Source organism: Punica granatum, chromosome 2 (assembly GCF_007655135.1).
Source record: "Punica granatum isolate Tunisia-2019 chromosome 2, ASM765513v2, whole genome shotgun sequence".
Classification (NCBI taxonomy): Eukaryota; Viridiplantae; Streptophyta; class Magnoliopsida; order Myrtales; family Lythraceae; genus Punica; species Punica granatum.
In genome coordinates, this window is record NC_045128.1 from 17,705,620 (window position 1) to 17,726,046 (window position 20,427).

The window sequence follows — 20,427 nt, forward strand, 5'->3', positions numbered from 1 at the left end:
AACGTGAATCAATAATCACTGAAGGATTTCACAAATGGGAAAACGGGATGCGCATCATTCGGTTAACTAAGTCACATGGACTAAATAATCGGGTTAATTGATCCTTAATTGGTAAAACGCATCGATGATTTACGGAACGGCGTGAATGCCCTTTTCCAATAAAATTCACAATTTCAAAATACCGAGATGCGTAACACGAATAGAATTGATGTCTAGGGAATACTCACGTGCCGTGACTCAAGTCCGGGCCCAATTTGAGGCGGCCCGAGTCGGGACACGAGAGTCCTCCTTAGACACCTTCGTGCAACACGATCTCCCATTTGTATACGAACACCACGATTTTATCATCCAAGGGCATAATCGTCATTCCGTGATTCACCGATACCTTAGGTTTAGGGAGTTGGAAACACCTAGAACTATGAATGAAAAAGGGCAACCCGTTCGGGTACGAGTTTCATTCGTGTGGCCCATTTCGTTCGTCTTCGGTGTTTCCTTCTTTCTATTGTAGATTCAGTGGGGATCATTTTATTTCAGTTATAAAACACGAACAACCGGATCAATCATGCATTTGGCCTAATCAAACACTAGATAATGAATAGGCGGAATGGTAGATTCCAATCTAGAGTCAAAACACGAGTTTCGCTAATTCGGTGAAACCACAGTGACATTTAACTGAATAAGAGTCATAAAACAAACACACATGTAATTGGCTTAGAACCTTATCCTAGCCCGCCCTCTATGCTTGCCTAGGATAGATACATTGTTTGTTAATCAACCCCGGCTAATAACTGATTAAATCACGTACATTCGGCCTAATACACAATTCGTTTGTATTCACTGACACTTATCAGTTGTTGTCAGTTGCTTCCTGTATCGTGTCAGTTATATCAGTTTTCTTCTGTTTTGTTCTTGCTTTTGATGATTTATTGCGGTTCGGGCCTGAACCCATAGGTCACGTGTTGTACGGGGTCCAACGCCCCAAACCACCGAACACGAGGTCCAACGCCTCTTGACTCACCGAGCGCGTGCAACCCGAGTGCGGAATGGGATCTAGCCTCGATTCACCGTCACACTCCGAATACGGCCTATGTGGAAGGCGGATTCGGATTGAGCGCGTGAAACGTGTTTAGATATCACCCGGGAGCTCGATTGGTCCGACGGTTACAGTGGGAACTAATCGGTTCTCCTGTAAACCACCGGTTCAATCGGACCCGACCCCCGGCTCCTTGAGCCCGCGTTGCCTTAATTTGTTTATCGGTTATTCAAAACACACGGTGAGCCGGAGCGGAATATTGGCCCAATGTAAACCGATCGGAACCCATTTATTTCATTCAGTTGTATTCTACAATTGTTCGAGTGTACATTGTGAGGATTTTATTTGTATGTTTATTCATATACCTGTAAGGATCCCGGTCGGTGAGCAAGAGGTCCGAGTGTCGGATTGGTTAAGTCGGTCTATCATTACCGAGGGATGAGTGAGCTCGAATAATCATGGTCTCGGTTCGCGCAGGGAATCGATCGTCACGGTCCGAAGAACTGTAACGCCAAGATAGCGAACCGATTCCTTGATTCGCAGGCCTACTCATCCTTCGGGTTCTTGGCCCAACTCAATCGATTCATCGAATTTACGGAGTCAAAACGGGCGAGTCGAGCATAACTCTAAATCACGCGGTAAATAAACAAAATGGCAAGCCTAGCAAGTTAGAGTACCGAAAGGGCGTGCGGGATATAGGCCCGCACGTAATAGAACCCCCGAATTCGGAATTTTCGGTTTCGTACGACCATTGCCTTAGCATTTAGGTGTACCCCGTACCCCTAGACCCGGGTAACTTGCCGGCCCTCGACCCTCGGGTCGTAAAATGGCAAGTGGCGACTCCTTCTCACGTGCGTCCGTCGCGCTTCCCCGGGAAGGTGGACACCCCCAAGCCGCGTTTGCTTAGGCGCGCGCATGCGTGCCCTGACGAGATGAAATTCGGGTGCGCACACTCATGTGGGAAGCCGATGGGCCAAAATGGGGTGCTGATAGATTCGGGTATCGATGACTCATTCGGGTCCATTCGGTTACGAAGGTAGTTTCGGTCATTGGACCAAATTATCCTCGATCCTTATGGAATCGTCTTAGTCTTCGAGTCATGAATCGTTTTCACAATTAATGCATTCGGCACAACCCTTAAGCATTAATTCCACGAATGGGTTAATCGGGACGTTCACACGGTTAATTCATTCAGTTTAAACAACTTTGCACGAATTGGACATTAATTTGTAACTCGTGTCGACGAATTACAAAACGGTGTTAATGCCCTTTTCAAAACCCTCATACTTTCAAATCCGTATTGTGTTGTTCTCCTTTTCGAAAAAACAAATTTTCAAATCAAGGGCAAGAACATCATTTTGTGATTTGGCGTCATCTTAGTATTGTTTAAGATGTCAGTTGGGTATTCTGTATCAAAAATTACAATTACCTGACTAATCATTTCATTCAACTTAACCAAATGCTAGAAAATGGTTAGGTGGAACTCTAGGTTCCAAATCTAGAGTCAAAACCCGAGTTGGGTTAATTCAGTGGTAATTCAGTGTCACAACACCAAATCACTGTAAAAAAATCCACACACACGAAACTTGACTACGGACACCCGATATGTCAGGTTCTCAAACCAAAGCTGAATGCTAAAACATTGGCACACGTTTGTTTGTTTAGGATAGGATTTGCATGCCAAAATACCCCGGGTTAATAAACTTGCTAATCCACGTACATTCGGTGAATACAAACACATTGTCTGTTATTTACCTGCTGCTTGTTATCTTTTCGCCCCTGTTTGCCATGCGGTTCGAGCCTGATCCCTAGGCCGAATAATATTAGGATTCAACGCCCTAATCATCGATCATAGGGTCCAACGCCCCAATCATCACTCACGGGTTCAATGCCCCATTCACTGAGAGCCCACTGAATTGCACTTTTCGGTTATTTCCTAAACTCACGATGAATCGAGAGGAATATTAACTGAAAGCGAACCGAATGGGATTCAATCATTTGTAATTTATTGTATTTATTCTGAGGGCACATTGTAAGGAGTTATTTGTACATTTGTTATTGTAAGAATCCCATTCAGTGAGCGAACGGTTCGAGAGTAGAATTAATCGAAATCGATTCAACGTTTGCCCATAGGAAAGTAAACCTCAAAGTTCGTGGTTTCGGTTCACGCAGGGAGTCAACCGTTATGGTTCGATGAACTGTAACGAAAGATAGTGAACCCATTCCTCGACATACAGGCTTACTTTTCTCTCGGCTTCTCAATCGATATCGTTTAATTCACCGAATTTACGGTGTCAAAACATGTGAGTCGAGTACACCCTAATTCATGCGGTAAATAAAAATAAAAATGCAAGCCTAGCAAACCAGAGTACCGAAAGGGCGTGCGGGATATAGGCCCGCACGTAACATGAACCCCCGAACACGGACTTTCCGGTTCCGTACAGACCATTGCCTTAACAACAACTAGGTGTTCCATACCCCTAGACTCCGGGTAACTTATCCGCCCTCGACCTTCGGGTCGTAAAATGATAAGTGGCGACTCATTCTCTCACGCGTGTCCGTCACGCGTCCCCACGGAAAGGTGGAACAAATCCCAAGCCGCGTGATCCAAAAGCGCGCATGCGGGCCCCGACGAGAGTCCACATTCGGGTCCGTACACCCGTTAGACGCCTTGGGGTTGATCGGGTCGATCACGTCCATCCCCCACATTGAGAAGGGCCACGGGGCTGTCATAGGGCGTAATTCGTTGGGCGGCGCCTTAATCTGATCGGCGTACACTTGGCATCGGTGACAGTGCCTGACATGCTTTACGCAGTCAGTCTCCATGGTGGACCAATAATAGCCTAAGCGCATGATCTTCTTAGCGAGCATAAGGCCATTCATGTGGGGCCCACAATTCCCTCTGTGTACCTCCTCCATAAGGCGTCGTGACTCGTGTCCGTCGATGCACCGGAGTAGTGTGGAATCAAAGGAACGGCGATATAGTATTTCGCCACTCAGAAAATAGTGCATCGCAAGACGCCTGAGCGTCTTTCGATCGCGGCGATCGGCGAACGGGGGATAATGGCCCATTTGCAAGAAGTTATTGATGTCCTCATACCACGGCTTCGCTTCAGACGCTTCAATCGCGTTGCAGTTGGCCAGGCGTTTGGCCACTTCGATTTCGAGAGGTTCGACAATGTTCCCCTTTGAAATACTTGCCATGGATGCAAGTGTCGCAAGTGCGTCTGCGAACTGATTCTTCGCGCGTGGATTGTAGGTGAACGAGATCTTCTCGAAATTCTTGGCCAACTCCTCAAGGTATTCGTGGTACGGGACTAGCTTCGCGTCTTTCGTCTTCCATTGCCCCAACGTTTGGAAGATTGTGAGCATGGAATCACCGAACACCTCTAACTCCTTCACCTTGAAATCAATCGCCGCTTGCAAACCGAGAATGCACGCCTCGTACTCGGCTACGTTGTTGGTACAGGAGAAATCCACTTTTGCCGCGACCGGATAATGGCGCCCGTCTGGGGATATCAAGATTGCCCCAACTCCGGATCCCACGGAATTGACAGCCCCGTCAAAGTACATTTTCCACGATGGCTCCTCTTTTTCTTCATCTACCTGGAGGATTCCTTCGTTCGGGAAGTCCGTGTTAATTAGTGTGTCGTCGTCAATTGGGAATTCTGCTAGGTGGTCAGCAATGGCTTGCCCCTTAACAGACGTGCGAGGCACGTACTCTATGTCGTATTCCATCAACTGACAGCGCCACTTTGCGATGTTCCTCATGGAGGAAGGGCTATCGAGCAAATACCGCAAGGGGTCCGCTTTTGACAATAAGCGGATCGTGTGATAGAGCGTGTACTGTCGGAGCCTTTGCATGACCCATACCAACGCGCAACACATCTTCTCGATCTCTGGATAATTGGATTCCCCTTCGGTGAACTTCTTGCTCAAGTAGTATATCGCCCTTTCCGTGCGCGTTGACTCATCTTCTTGCCCCAGCATGCACCCTAAGGACTGTCGGCGCACTGTGAGGTACAAAATGAGGGGCCGGTTCAGCACGGGTGGTACGAATATCAGCGGCTGAATTAGGTAGGCCTTGATGGTGTCAAAAGCCTTCTGGCACTCGTGGTCCCACTCCATCGCTGCATTCTTGCGGAGCAAGCGAAAGAGCGGTTGGCACTTATCTGTCAGGTTTGCAATGAAGCGTGCGATGTAATTCAGTCGCCCTAAGAAGCCGCGCACCTCTCAGACCGTAGACGGCGGGGGAAGCTCTTTGATCGCCTTGACTTTATCCGGATCCACCTCGATACCGCGCTCACTGACCACGAATCCTAGCAGTTTTCCTGACCGAGCGCCGAATGTGCACTTTGCCAGATTAAGCCGGAGTTTGTATTCTTTTAGGCTGTCGAAAAGGCGCTTCAGGTTGACAAGGTGGTCTTCTCCTTCTTTGGACTTGGCGATCATGTCATCGACATATACCTCGACTTCCTCGTGCATCATGTCGTGGAATAATGTGACCATAGCCCTCTGATAAGTCGCCCCCGCGTTCTTGAGGCCGAAAGGCATAACGCGGTAGCAAAAGGTTCCCCACATCGTAGTGAACGTCGTCTTGAGTTTGTCCTTCTCGGCCATCCGGATTTGATTGTATCCGGAGAAGCCGTCAATGAAAGAGAATTGGGCGTGGCGCGCCGTATTATCGACTAGGACGTCAATGTGCGGCAAGGGGAAGTTGTCCTTAGGGCTGGCCTTGTTGAGATCTCGGTAGTCAACGCAGACTCGGACCCTTCCATCCTTCTTTTCCACTGGTACGATGTTGGCCACCCACTCTGAATAGTTGCCGACCTCGAGGAATCCTGCACTGATCTGTTTGACGACTTCTTCCTTGATGCGGAGAAGGAGGCTGGCCCGCTGTCGCCGTAACTGTTGCCGTTTGGGAGGGAATTTCTCAGTGTCGAGTGGGAGAAAGTGCTCGACTATTGAGGGGTCTAAGCCGGGCATGTCGGCGTAAGACCAGGCGAAGACCTCCTGATATTCCTTCAGGAAGTCGATTATCCGTGCTCGCTGCGTAGGGTCGAGAGCTGTCCCGATCTTCAAGGCGCAAGGCTCTTCTTCGGTGCCCACGTTGATTTCCTCCGTTGGCTCGACTGAGGTGATTTGATGGTCCTCGAGGCGACGCAAACTCTCTTCTATCTCGGGCACCTGACTGTCCTCGGGGAGCCCTTCCCCAAAGTATACGGGTTGGGGCTCACCGAGTTGCTCTCAGGATAGGTTCAAATCGAAGCATCGAGGGCTTGGATTCGAGTGGAGCCTGGAAATTTGATAGAATCGTCTTAGAAAGTTTATAGCGCTGCGAAATAGAGAATAGGAGAGGGAGAAAGAATGCAAGGAAATTCAAAAAATGCGTGAGAGATTGCATTGATGTTGTCAACAAGAAGCCATAATTGAAACCCCTCTCTCCCGTCGTGTGGTGCATGGCTATGCCGACACACGGGGAACATCTTATACATAGATAAGCCTTACACATCGGCAATCACAACCGAGTAGCGCGGGGCTGAGGTCCAGTTGTCCAGCTCCTCGTTTTCCTGCGCCAAGCGGATGTGAACCCCTGAAGAAATCTCCTCGGTGACGGCGCACACGGCTGACGGAGTGGCAGGAGTGTCGTCGGAGTCCGAGGAAGGGTCGTCAAGGGTGCCTCCTATGGTGTGTGAAGGCCCAGGGAAGAAGCGGGATAGCGAGGGGACTGGAATGACCCTGTTGAGCTTCCCGTAATATGCAGCGAGGTGGTGAAGATGGTTGCCCCTGCGGGCCTCGATGATCTCATGGCAGGAGGGGCGAAAGTCGAGTCCCCTCCTGTGCTTGTATTCCTCGATCTCAATGGGGCGGCTGATCCCTTGTTCGCGCGCCCCGAGGCCGGTGCCGGGAATGTAGCTGTTGCGCAAGAGAACCTTTCCTACCATGCGGTCGGCGCGGGACGGTCCACTCTCTCCGTAGTCCCGGATGACGGAGATGGTTTCGAATGAGTGGAAGGGGAGGTTTTCGTCGTCCCCGACGCTGATGTAGGGCACCGCCGTCTCCTTGTAGATGGCGTAATCCTCCTCTCCTTTCACCGTAATGAGCTTCTCCTCGACGATGAACTTCAACCGTTGGTGCAGAGAAGAGGGGATGGCGCCGGCCGAGTGGATCCAAGGCCTCCCGAGCAACAGGCTGAACGCATTCGGGATGTCGAGCACCTGGAACGTAATGCTAAACGAGCATGGGCCAACATCTATGAGGAGGTCGATCTCCCCGTTCACCTCCCTGCGTGAGCCGTCGAAGGCTCGGACCGCTGTTTTGCTCGGGCGGACTCGGTTGAGGTCCACATTCATTTGTCTCAGGGTGGTCACCGGGCAAACGTTAAGGGCAGACCCATTGTCAATCATGACCCGGCCGATGATGTAATTGTTGCACTTGCAGACAATGTGCAACGCCCGCTAGTGCGACCAACCTTCGGACGGGAGCTCGTCATCCAAGAACGAGATGGTGTTGGAGAAGATGGACCCGATCGTCTCCTTTATCCTGTTCGGGGGTGTTTCCTTCGGGACTTGTGCCGCGGTCAATACCCGGAGGAGGGCCTCTCGGTGAAATTCCGAGCCGAGGAGGAGGGCAAGCAATGAGATGTGGGCCGGGGATTTGGCCATTTGCTCGACCACCTTGTATTCGCTTGCCTTCACGATCTTCATGAAAGCTTCGGCTTCCTTCTCGGTCACCTTCTTGGGCGGGAAAGGCGAGCCTTTGGGAGTCGCCCCGTCTTCAACGGCGGGCGCTTTCCCCTTGTCCTTGGCCGCCGGGCTCTCATACACCCGTCCCGAGCGTGTCCCCCCCATGACACTGAATTACTGCTCGATGCTCCCAACACTTCCTTCGTAGGTCCAGGGGACCTTGCTATCTGAGTACGGCTCCCGGGCAGGATGTCGACGACGAACAGGGCCGACGAGGCCACATGTCCCGTGAACCCGACTGTGAGTTCTTCGGGAGTGTAATTGATCACGAAGGGAGGGGGATTCTCCTGCGCTTCTTCGTCCCTCCCCGAGGCGCATACAGAGATCATGTTGATAGAAGGCCCCGAACTTGGCCTACGGTCCGTGTGCGCACCCGAATTTAAATCTCGTCGGGGCACGCATGGGCGAAGCCTATGCAACGCGGCTTGGGAGTATCCACCTTCCCGGGGATGCGCGACGGACGCACGTTAGAAGGAGTCGCCACTCACTGTTTACGACCTGTAGGTCGAGGGCCGTTGAGTCACCCTGGTCTAGGGGTACGGGGTACACCTAAATGCTAAGGCAATGGTCGTACGGAACCAGAAATTCCGAATTCAGGGGTTCTATTACGTGCGGGCCTATATCCCGCACGCCCTTTCGGTACTCTAGCTTGCTAGGCTTGCCATTTTGTTTATTTACCGCGTGATTTAGAGTTGCACTCGACTCGCCCGTTTTGACACCGTAAATTCGATGAATTGATCAAGTTGGGCCAAGAGTCCGAAAGATGAGTAGGCTTGTGCATCGAGGAGTCGGTTCACTATCTTAGCGTTACAGTTCATCGAACCGTGATGGTCGATTCCCTGCGTGAACCGAAACCACGAGTATCCAAGCTTACTCACCCTTTGGTGGCGATAGACCAACTTAACCGATCCGGCACTCGGACCTCTCGCTCACCGATTGGGGATCCTTACAAGTAGATGAATGAACATACAAATAGAATTCTCACAATGTTCTCTCGAATAATTACAAAGTATAACCGAATAAGTAAATGGATCCCGATCGGCTTGCATTGGGCCACTATTCCGCTCCGGTTCACCGTGTATTTTGAATAACCGATAAGTGAATTAAGGCAACGCGGGCTCAAGGAGCCGGGGGTCGGGTCCGATCGATCCAACGGTTTGCAGGAGAATCGGTTGATTCCTGTCAGCACCCCATTCCGGCCCACCCGCTCCCCACACGAGGATTTCCGACCGAAGCCCGGGGCACTATTCATCATCCGGCAATCAAAGGCGAACGCGCGGTCACGGAACCACGAGCAATAGGAGAAGAGCATGGTCCACCGAGAAAAGCGAAGGAGAGCCATCAGAAGAACGAATGAACGAGGAATCCCGAAAACAACGGAGTTGGCGCTGTGGCACCATTCATCACTGAGTCACCGAAGCACCGAAATGTGCCCAATATGGGGCTCCACAAATTCCTCTCAGTGCCAAAGCGACCAATGACACGTCCGGGCGCATTTCCGGGACATCTTGCTTAAGCAGGGACACCCCGATCCCCCACGGACGCCTTTTCTAACAGAGCTCCCGGGGTTCGCTCCACTGACAAGCAAACGGCCCCTCAAAGCGGGCCTACAGGCACCCAGGGACCATCAAAGTCGGGGAACAAGCTTCAGATGACCTTTCGGAACCCGACTCGGCCTCTCGAGGGACGTCTCAGTGGTCATGAACGTCTCCCGGCGAGCCTTCGGGAATTTCCACGGAAAACAGAGACCACAACGATCTCTGAGCGCCTCACAATAACCCCGAGCACCTCAAGGCATTCAAGGCACACTGAGAAAATCCCGGTCAAAGTCCCTAGGTCTTCCCGGGCCTACGGTCCCCGACCAATGACAACGAGCCAATGATCACCGACGGGGCAAACGGATCGCCGAAACGAATGAAAGAGTGCACAAAGGTCAATCGGGGTCGACGGACGCTAAACTCCGCTCCGAACGTCCAAACGGGGCAAAACCGACTCCCGAGGCGCCGAGTCGCCCGAGCGCTTGTTCGCATGAGGCATGGCGATATTAGGCTCATCCAAATCCTCGTAGTCCAAGCATTCCAAATCTTCAAATTAATTGGACATCGGAGATCGGATGCAAGCTCAATCAAGTCTCAAGCGTTTGCCGGCTTTTCTCCTAATCGGATGGGACCCACAGCCAAGCCAAGCCAAGCCATCAAGCCGCGGCTTAACCCCAAGCCACGGCTCAACCCTCGGCTCGGACTAGACAACCCAAGCCGCGGCTCAAGCCCTCTCACCCATCGGCTCCAATGCTCTCCCACCACACATTTTGAATTTTCCCCCCATCCATCACCTCCCTCCATCCATCCATCACCTCCCTCCATCCATCCATCACATCCATCACCCCTCTTGCTTCCCCTACACTCAATGTGACACTTTCCCTTCCCTAAACCCTTCTTAAAATTCGGCAGCCACATTAGGGTCCCCTTAACCGCAATTAAATTCCCTCAATCAAGCCATTAGTCATTCCTTTATAAGCCCTTGCACCATTAGACTTAATGACGTCTTCAATTTCACTCTCTCTCAAGCCAATCTCTCTCAAGAACTCTCTCAAACCTCAGCCCATCCCCTCACTTCCGTCCACCCTTTGCCAAGGCCGAAACCGGCCAAAACCGCCGAAAAACCACCCGGTATTCCGGTAACCACCCGACCCGACTTAACCCAAAAATTCTCAAACTTCATAGCCTACATATTTCCTACATATTTCCTACCCCCTAAATCCATTTCCGGACTTGGATTTTCGATTTGAGGTCCCCAAGACCCCGTTTCAGCCGAAATTGCAATCGGGTCCCGAGACTCTCACCGCGCGTACCGAACACTAACGGCGTGCCATTTCATCCCACGACCTCGGAGAGTCGTGCCATCACATTTAAAGGGTTCCTCACAACCCTCACCCTCTCTCGTGAAGAGGTGGTCACGATCCGAGGGCCGACCCACCGTGCACGACCTCCGTTTTGCCCATTCTTACTAACCGGGTTTCTGTGTTTTCACTGAAACTTCTCTCATCATTTCCGACTTATTCAGGGTTCGGCACGCTCGGAGCTTTCTGTGCCCACCTAGATCTGCCTCTTAGGAGTCCAACGAGCCCGACCTTGCACCGTTCCGTGATCGGAGCGAGCGTGCCAAGCCGTTTTCCCGTGGTTGCCGCAGCCGCGCCCACCCGGGTCGCCTGCTGCCCTTCGCCCTAACCGAGTCTTGCGACTCTCAAGACCACTTCCCCGACTCTTTTCCTCGCACACCGAGGCTAGGTAACATCTCTTTACGACTTAGAGAAGCTAGGATCCTTGATATTTGTTTACATGAAATGTTAAAATAGATTAAAGACTCGAAATGCATGCAAGTTCCCATTTTTCTTTCGGATCTATCTATTTCATGCATTTTCATGCAACGTACATCCATCATCTTTTCATGCACGACCTTGCAGTAAAGTTACTAGGCCGAAGCCCGTGGAAAGCAGTAAAGTGGACGCGAAGTCCGTGGACGCGAAGTCCGGAAAGCAATAAAGTTACTAGGCCGAAGCCCGTGGATAGCAGTAAGGTTACTGGGCCGAAGCCCGTGGAAATCAGTAAAGTGGAGAGAGCGAGGGGAAGTAAGGGCGGGAAAGGATGCTAAGCGGTTCGTCAGGGACGTCGGCAGAGGTAGATTGTCCTGTTCTTAGTCGAGCTTGTCATTTGTCGTTTCCTTGAGTCAGGATCAAAAGGGTTTCTTATCCTGCCCCTCATTTGGTTCGGTGCCTCGATTTGCCGCGCAAGCCAAACGCGTGTTCGTCAAGAAGGAGATGCCTCTTGGGATTCCCGAACACACCTGTGCATGGAAATAAAGGAACCTACAAAGGGCGTCAGTCGCACTTAATCGGTGAGACAGGCATACGTAAGAAGAATCTATGTAGAGATGTGTCGGGGATTCGATATCGGTGACCATTGTAGGGTGGTCGTCTCCCTATCGAAGAATGGCTTTTTTTTTTTAGAAACGGGTAGCCCGTGGAATATGTGCGTAAAGGTAAGAGGAGGGATCATATGGGATCCTCCAAGTCAAGGATACGTTGATTCGACCCCCATTTCGAAGCGAGTCTCGAGCTTGGAGAGTTGAAGAGAGTTTGCTTGCATCGGGGAGTGTCGAACCACTACTCGGTGTAGCTTCACCGGGAGAGTGTCGCTTTTCTTTCGTGGTCAAGCCGACATTTTTCCCCTAACTTTTGCCTAGGCCGCGGGATGTGCAACAGCCTAGCGGGGTATTTTATTTAATTTCTCTCACATGAATGCTCACCTTTTGCTACGATTCCCCATGTTTGGGTGAGATCGCACCCCTCGAGTCCTCTAACTTTTGCCTAGGCCGCCTCAAAGAGGTTTTCGACCTAGCGAGGGAGTGATTTGTGCTCTCCTTTTGCCGCGACCCCCCTTTGCGGGATTTTAAGTGGTGCCACTCGTTCCCTAGTTTTTGCCTAGGCCGCCTCAAAGAGGTTTTCGACCTAGCGGGAAAATTTATTTTTCTCTCAAGAAAGCTTAGTATTGGACAGATCGTGGGACTTGAAGCTCGTCCACGGAAATAGAAATGTCTTACAATGAAAGGGGCACGGAGCCCGGAGAATAAAGAATATACAAGTGTTCACGGGTAATACTTCTTAATGGCGTCAGCGTTGACGGGAAGGGCATTTTCAGTGCCGTCCATGTCGCTCAAGATGACCGCTCCTCCGGAGAAAACCTCTTTGACGACAAAGGGGCCATCGTATTTGTACGAGAACTTCCCTCGAGAGTCCGACGTGACGTGTAGGACTTTCCTTAAAACGAGGTCGCCGCGGTTGAAATCGCGGTGGCGGACTCTTGCGTTGAAGGCTCGAGCCATTCTTTGTTGATAGCACTGTCCGTGGCATAGCGCTTTCAGCCTCTTCTCATCAATGAAATTTAACTGTTCGTACCGCTGTTTTGCCCATTCCGCTTCTTCAAGCTCGGCCTCGGCAAGAATCCTCATGGAAGGGATCTCTACTTCGATTGGGAGGACGGCCTCCATGCCATAAACTAGCGAGTACGGGGTCGCCCCGGTTGAGGTCCGTATGGACGTACGGTACGCCAAGAGTGCATAGAGGAGCATCTCGTGCCAATCCTTATAGTTCACCGTCATTTTTTCGATGATCTTTTTGATGTTCTTATTCGCCGCTTCCACCGCACTGTTCATTTGGGGACGGTACGGGGTGGAATTGCGGTGTCGGATTTTGAATTGTGCACAAAGCTCGTCGATGACCTTGTTGTTCAGGTTCTTGGCGTTGTCTGTGATGATTGTCGCAGGGACCCCGTATCGGGCAATGACGTCGCGTCTGAGAAAACGGGCCACGGCCTTTGCGGTGACTGACGCAAGAGTGACTGCTTCGATCCACTTGGTAAAGTAGTCAATTGCCACCAAAATGAATATGTGACCGTTGGACGCTTTGGGATTGATCGGGCCGATCACATCCATTCCCCACATTGAAAAAGGCCATGGTGCCGTCATGGGGCGCAATTCGTTGGGCGGCGCTTTGATTTGATCGGCGTAGACCTGACATCGGTGGCAATGCCTGACATGCTTCACACAATCAGTCTCCACGGTGGACCAATAATAACCCAGGCGCATGATCTTCTTAGCGAGCATGAGGCCGTTCATATGGGGTCCACATTTTCCCCCGTGCACCTCCTCCATGAGACGCCGCGATTCGTGTTCGTCGATGCACCGGAGGAGTGTGGAGTCGAAGGAGCGGCGGTAGAGTATCTCGCCACTCAAGAAGTAGTGTATCGCGAGGCGTCTGAGAGTCTTCCGGTCGCGGCGGTCGGCGAATGGGGGGTATTGGCCGGTTCGCAGAAGGTTCTTGATGTCTTCGTACCACGGCTTCGCCTCGGATGCTTCGATTGAATTGCAGTGCGCCGGTCCTTCGGCTATCTCAATCTCGAGGGGCTCGATAAGGTTCTCCTTCGTGATGCTCACCATGGAGGCGAGCGTTGCAAGCGCGTCCGCGAATTGATTTGTCATGCGCGGAGTGTAGGTGAACGAGATGTCCTCGAAGTTCTCGGTTAACTTCTCGAGGTACTCGTGGTACGGCACCAGTTTTGTGTCCTTTGTCTTCCATTGCCCCAATGTCTGGAAGATAGTGAGCATGGAGTCACCGAACACTTCGAGCTCTTTTACTTTGAAATCAATCGCCGCTTGGAGGCCGAGAATACATGCCTCGTACTCAGCCACATTATTGGTGCAGGGAAAGTCGATCTTTGCCGCTACCGGGTAATAGCGCCCGTCCGGGGATATCAGTACCGCGCCGATGCCTGATCCCGTGGAATTGACAGCGCCGTCGAAATACATCTTCCATCCCGGCTCCTCTCCCTCGTCGTCTACTCGGAGGATTCTCTCATCCGGGAAGTCGGGATAAATTGGTGTGTGGTCTTCAATTGGGAATTCTGCCAAATGATCCGCAATCGCTTGCCCCTTGACCGAAGTGCGGGACACATATTCAATGTCATACTCCGTTAATTGACAACGCCACTTGGCGAGGTTCCGCGTGGAGGAGGGACTATCAAGTAAGTACTTCAAGGGGTCTGCCTTTGACAGCAAGCGGACCGTGTGATAAAGCGTGTATTGTCGGAGCCTTTGCATGACCCACACCAATGCACAGCACATCTTCTCGATTTCCAAATAATTTGACTCTCCATTGGTGAACTTTTTGCTCAGATAGTAGATCGCGCGTTCCGTGTGCGTGGACTCCTCCTCCTGTCCTAACATGCATCCTAATGATTGACGGCGTACCGTTAGATAAAGTACGAGGGGACGACCCAGTGTAGGCGGGATCAATACCGGTGGTCGGACCAAATACGCCTTGATGGTGTCAAAGGCCTTCTGACATTCTTCGTCCCATTCAATCGCCGCATTCTTGCGGAGCAAGCGAAAGAGTGGTTGGCATTTGTCTGTTAGGTTCGCGATGAATCGTGCGATGTAATTCAGCCGCCCCAAGAAGCCTCGTACTTCGCGGACCGAAGATGGCGGAGGAAGCTCCTTGATCGCCTTGACTTTATCGGGATCTACTTCGATGCCGCGCTCGCTGACCACGAATCCTAGTAATTTTCCCGATCGAGCGCCGAACGTGCATTTCGCCGGATTGAGCCGAAGCTTGTACTCTTTTAAGCGGTCGAAGAGACGCTTCAGATTAACGAGGTGGTCCTCTCCTTCTTTGGACTTGGCAATCATGTCGTCAACATAGACCTCGACTTCCTTATGCATCATGTCGTGGAACAATGTGACCATAGCCCTCTGATAAGTTGCCCCGGCGTTCTTGAGACCGAAAGGCATGACGCGATAACAGAAGGTTCCCCACATGGTAACGAATGTCGTCTTGATCTTGTCTTCCTCGGCCATCCGAATTTGATTGTATCCGGAGAAGCCGTCCATGAAAGAAAACCGAGAGTGGCGCGCCGTGTTGTCAACTAGTATGTCGATGTGGGGCAAGGGAAAGTTGTCCTTGGGGCTGGCCTTATTGAGGTCCCGATAGTCGACGCAAACTCGCACCCTTCCATCTTTCTTCTCCACCGGCACAATGTTTGCAACCCATTCAGAATAATTGCAGACCTCGAGGAAGCCCGCGTTGATCTGCTTGACAACCTCCTCCTTGATGCCGAGAAGGAGGCTTGCCCGTTGCCGTCGCAATTGTTGTCGTTTGGGCGGGAACTTCTCGGTGTCTAGCGGGAGGAAGTGCTTCACTATTGACGGGTCTAGCCCCGGCATGTCGGCGTAGGACCAGGCAAAAACTTCTTGATACCTGGTCAAGAAATCGATCATTCGGACCCGTTGTGTTGGGTCGAGGCTTGTGCCGATCTTTAGGATGCGGGGCTCCTCTTGAGTACCCACGTTGATCCCTTCTATTGGCTCGAGCGAGGTGAGTTGGCGATCCTCGAGGCGGCGCAAACTCTCTTCTATCTCAGGCACTAGACTGTCTTCGTCGAGCCCTTCCCCGAAGTATATGGGTCCGGGCTCTCCGAGACTTTCTTCGGATGGGTTCGAATCGACGCATCGAAGATTTGGATTCGAGTGGAGCCTGGAGAATTGAAAGAATTGTCTTAGAAAAATTTAGAATGACATGAACAAAAGAGTAAGGAAGAGAGAGTGGAATAGACAAGGATTCAAAAAATGCATATAGGGAATTCATTGATAGTGAGGATCACGAAGCCATAACAGAGTTCCCTCTTCCGTCGTGTGGCCTACGGCTACGCCGACACGCGGGAAACATCTCATACATAGATAAATCTTACACATCGGCGATCACAGCCGAGTAGCGCAGGACTGAGGTCCAATTGTTAAGCTCCTCGTTTTCCTACGCCGGGCGGATGTGAACCCTTGAAGGAATCTCCTCGGTGACGGCATACACGGTTGGCAAGGTGTCAGTCGCGTCGTCGAAGTCCGAGGAAGGGCCATCAGAGGTGCTCCCGATGATGAGTGGAGGCCCGGGGAAGAAATGTGATAGCGGGGGGACTGGAATGCCCCTGTGGAGCCTACCATAGTGCGTGGCGAGGCGGTGGAGGTGATTGACCCGGCGGGCCTCAATAATTTCATGGCAGGAGGGGCGAAAGCCAAGTCCCCTCCTATGCTTGTACGCTTCAACTTCAATGGGGCGGTTGATTCCTTGCCTGCGCGCTCCAAGGCCCGTGCCGGGGATGTAATGGTGGCGCAAAAGGACCCTCCCTATCATGCGGTCGGCGCGGGAAGGCCCGACCTTTCCGTAATCCCGAATAACGGAGACGGTCTCGAAGGAGTGGAAGGGCAGGTTTTCGTCATCCCCGATGCTAATGTAAGGGACCGCCGTCTCCTTATAGATGGCGTAATCCTCCTCCCCTTTGACCGTAATGATCTTCTCCTCGACAGTGAATTTCACCTTCTGATGTAGCGAGGACGGAATGGCGCCGGCCGAGTGGATCCAAGGCCTCCCAAGGAGTAGGCTGAAGGCGTTCGGGATATCCAAAACTTGGAATGTGACGCTAAAGGAGAATGGGCCGATATCTATGAAGAGATCGATTTCACCGTTCACCTCTCTCCTCGAACCATCAAAGGCTCGGACCGCTGTTTTGCTAGGGCGGATGCGGTTGAGATCCACATTCATCTGCTTCAAAGTGGTCACCGGGCATACGTTGAGCGCGGAACCGTTGTCGATCATGACCCGGCCCACGATATGGTTGTTGCACTTGCAGACGATGTGCAGTGCCCGGGAGTGCGCGCATCCTTCAGAGGGGAGCTCATCGTCCGAAAACGAGATGGTTTTGGAGAAAATAGAGTTGACGGTTTCCTCTATCCGGTCCGGGGGCGTCCCTTTGGGGACTTGCGCGGCCGTCAGGACGCGCATGAGGGCCTCCCTGTGAGGTTCCGAGTTGAGTAGGAGGGCAAGTAACAAGATGTGGGCCGGAGATTTGGCCATCTGCTCTACCACCTTATACTCGCTTGCTTTGATGACCTTCATGAAGGCTTCGGCCTCCTCTTCTGTCACCTTCTTGGACGAAGCAGGCAGGGTGCTAGGCCTCCTCTCTTCTTCGGCAGCGGGTGCCTTCCCTTTGTCGGTGGTCGCCGGGTTCTCATATAGCCGCCCTGAGCGGGTTATGCCCATGACACCGAATTGTTGCTCTAGCCTCCCGACACTTCCCTCATAGGTCCAGGGGACCCTATCGTTCGAGTATGGCTCCCGGGCGGGGACGTCTATGACAAGCGGGGCATGAGGCACGTCTACCCCGGTGAACCCGACTGCGACTTCCGTCGGTACGTATTCAATCACAACGGGAGAGAACCCATCTTGTTTGCCTTCGTCCTCGCTTGACGTGTACACGGTGATCATGTTGATGGAAGGCCCCGGAGCCGGCCCATGGTCAGGAAGAGGATTGGCCTGTACGTTCGGAGGCCTTACAGCATTGAATACGAGCTCCTTCGCATCGATCATTTCCTGAACCCTCTCCCTCAATCTCCAACAAGTGTCCAGGGTGTGCCCTGGTGCACCCCGATGGTATTCGCACTGTTTGCTTTGATCTTGGATGGTGGGATCGAAGCTTGGGCCGGGTGCTATGGTCCCGATCTTATCGCGAACTTGCCGATAGATGTGGGAAAGCGGGACCGGTAGGGCCGGGTATTGTCGGCGGGGTCGCGGTTGTGGTGTGCCGCCCTGTTGACTTTGCGGGGGCGGGGCCCGTTGTGCCGGCTGAGTAGTCCTAGGAGCCGGAGGTTGATATTGAGGGGCTTGGGATGGAGCAGGGGCATAATGATGGACGACGGGCGACGACACCGCAGGTATGGGTGGAGGCGGCAGTGCGGAATAGTAGATTGATTGGGCAGGGGCTTGAGGTCGATACTGAGGTGCCTGCGGGGCGAATGAGGGAGCTGCGGGAGGCGCCGCCGTGTAGTTCATCGAATATTGCTGGGGGGCCTGTTGCGCGGTGCTGACGGTATTCACCGAAATTTCCTTTCCCCTTCTCCCGCTTGAGGATGATGATGTCGCGGAGACCTTCTTTGACGACTCCTCTCCTTTGCTGGTAGGGTCCTCCATTCTTCCAAGCTTGATGCCCAAGTCCAACTTCTTTCCGGCCTCGATGAGGTCGGAGAACGACGAAGTGTGCGCCAACAAGTGCGAGTAATATACCCCTCTCAGCGTGGAGTGGAACAATTGGATCTGTTGCACCTCGCTGATCGGAGGGATGTGCTTTGCTGCTTGGGCTCGCCACTTGGCAGCATACTCCTCAAACCTTTGGCCCCTCGTCATCTCTTTGGTGCTTAGCTCCAACAGGGTGGGAGGCGCTTCTGCGCAATACCGATACTGGTCGGTGAACTTCCGGGAGAGGTCCTCCCACTTTGGGATGTCTTCGGCCTTCAACGACATGAACCAATCGAGGGCCGATCCTGACAGGCTATCCTGGAAGGAGTGGATGACGAATTCCTCGTACTCCCAATACTGCAGCATCTTCCCTCGGTAATGGCGGAGGTGGTGGCGCGGATCCGTCGTGCCTTCATAGGTCTTGAACTCTGGAACCTTGAACTTTGGGGGCAGCCGCATGCCCGGGAATAGGCTACAGTCGCCGTAGCGGGTGTTGGGGTGAACGTCGTTCGCTTGTAGGGCCCGTATAGTTTCCTCCACTCGCTTCAGCCTACGCTCCTGTTCGGCGTCGGCCTCGGGGAAGAAGTGCGTTGGTGAGGCGAGTTGGGCCGCATGAGTCGGCGTGCCCGGTTCGTGGAAGGTGGTGTTTATGGGGGGCGGTGCCTGGTAGGAGAGACCGACGTGAGGCTGCAGAGTCGGATAAGGAGGGAGTTCCGTGGCTTGAGGATGAGTTGGAGCAGGTGCGGTGGTTGCCGGGAAAACCGTCGGCGGAGGCGCCGTGTAGATCATAGCCGGAGCCGGTATGGGAGCAGGTGGAGGTGCAGACAGGGTGTGCTCCGCGGATAGGAAGGTAGCCGGTGGAAGAGGGACTACCGAAGGGGCCGGCGGTGGCGGAAATTGACTTGTGAAGGGGTGGACCGTGGGCGTATACAGCGTTGGCGGTGCGGGAGCTTCAACGTTCTCCGGGGCTTGGATCGGTGGAGCCCACGGGGTCGGATCGACTGTTGGTCCCGGTCCCGGGGGAGGAGTAGAACTCGAGGAGGCCCGGTTGGGTCCTCTAAGCAATGCGAGCAGCTCCGCCATATTAGTGGCCATTTGGTTGACCGTGCCCTCGAGGGCCGCAATGCGGGCTTGGTCATCGGTGGCTGCGGATGTTGGTGAGGCCGGTGGGAGAGGCGCCCCTGAAGGTGCCGGGGGCGGGAGATGCGTCGGAAGGGCGCCAGAGTATGCGGGAAGTACGCCTGCAGGAGTAAGAGGTGGTAGAGCGTGTGTCTGCAGTGGTTGAGAGAGGGTCGGGACCGAAGGGTTGACTTCTTCGGAAATATCGACGTGATCTCCTTCCGCCATTCTGAGACGTTGACGAGTCGGGTAGCGGTGTGACGCCAGTGGTGATCACCTAGATTCCAAGAATGTGTAAGGACAGACACCAATATCCCAAATGATAAGTGCGGAATTAAGTAAAATGACAAAATGTATGAGATGCATGAGCTTTCAAAACACTAATGTCATTACATTGATTGGCTCCAAGTTCCACGGTTTTACAAAATAGAACATTCGGAAGAAAGGAAAGGAACACAAATGTAAAGCCGACATCCCTTTGCGCTTGGTGGCCGCTCGAAAGTGGCGTGGGCCCGAGCGAGGGCAAAAATGGGTGCGTGAATCTGAGCCAACCCGCTCTAAAGCTCTCTGTGGTCAGTGAGTTCCGCGTGAACGTCTGCAAGCTCACAACGGAGTCGATCTCTCTTCTTCGATGGACTGCAACTCTGTGTGCATGACTCCTTGGACTGAGCTCTCCGCGTCTGGAACGTCTGCATGCAGTGTGCGGGGAATCCGTGGCAAACGTCGTCGACGAACGGGTGTGAGTCCCTGCGGATGGAATTGCGCCACATATGCTACGGTGGCTGAGAAAGCTCGTTCGTCGTCGGTAGAGTGCCCCGGGAAATGGAGCTCTTTAACGGTGCGCGTGTTCCATAGATGTTGAACTTCTCTAATCCGCAGAACTCTATCTGGAAGTAAAGTTACAATATCCGTCC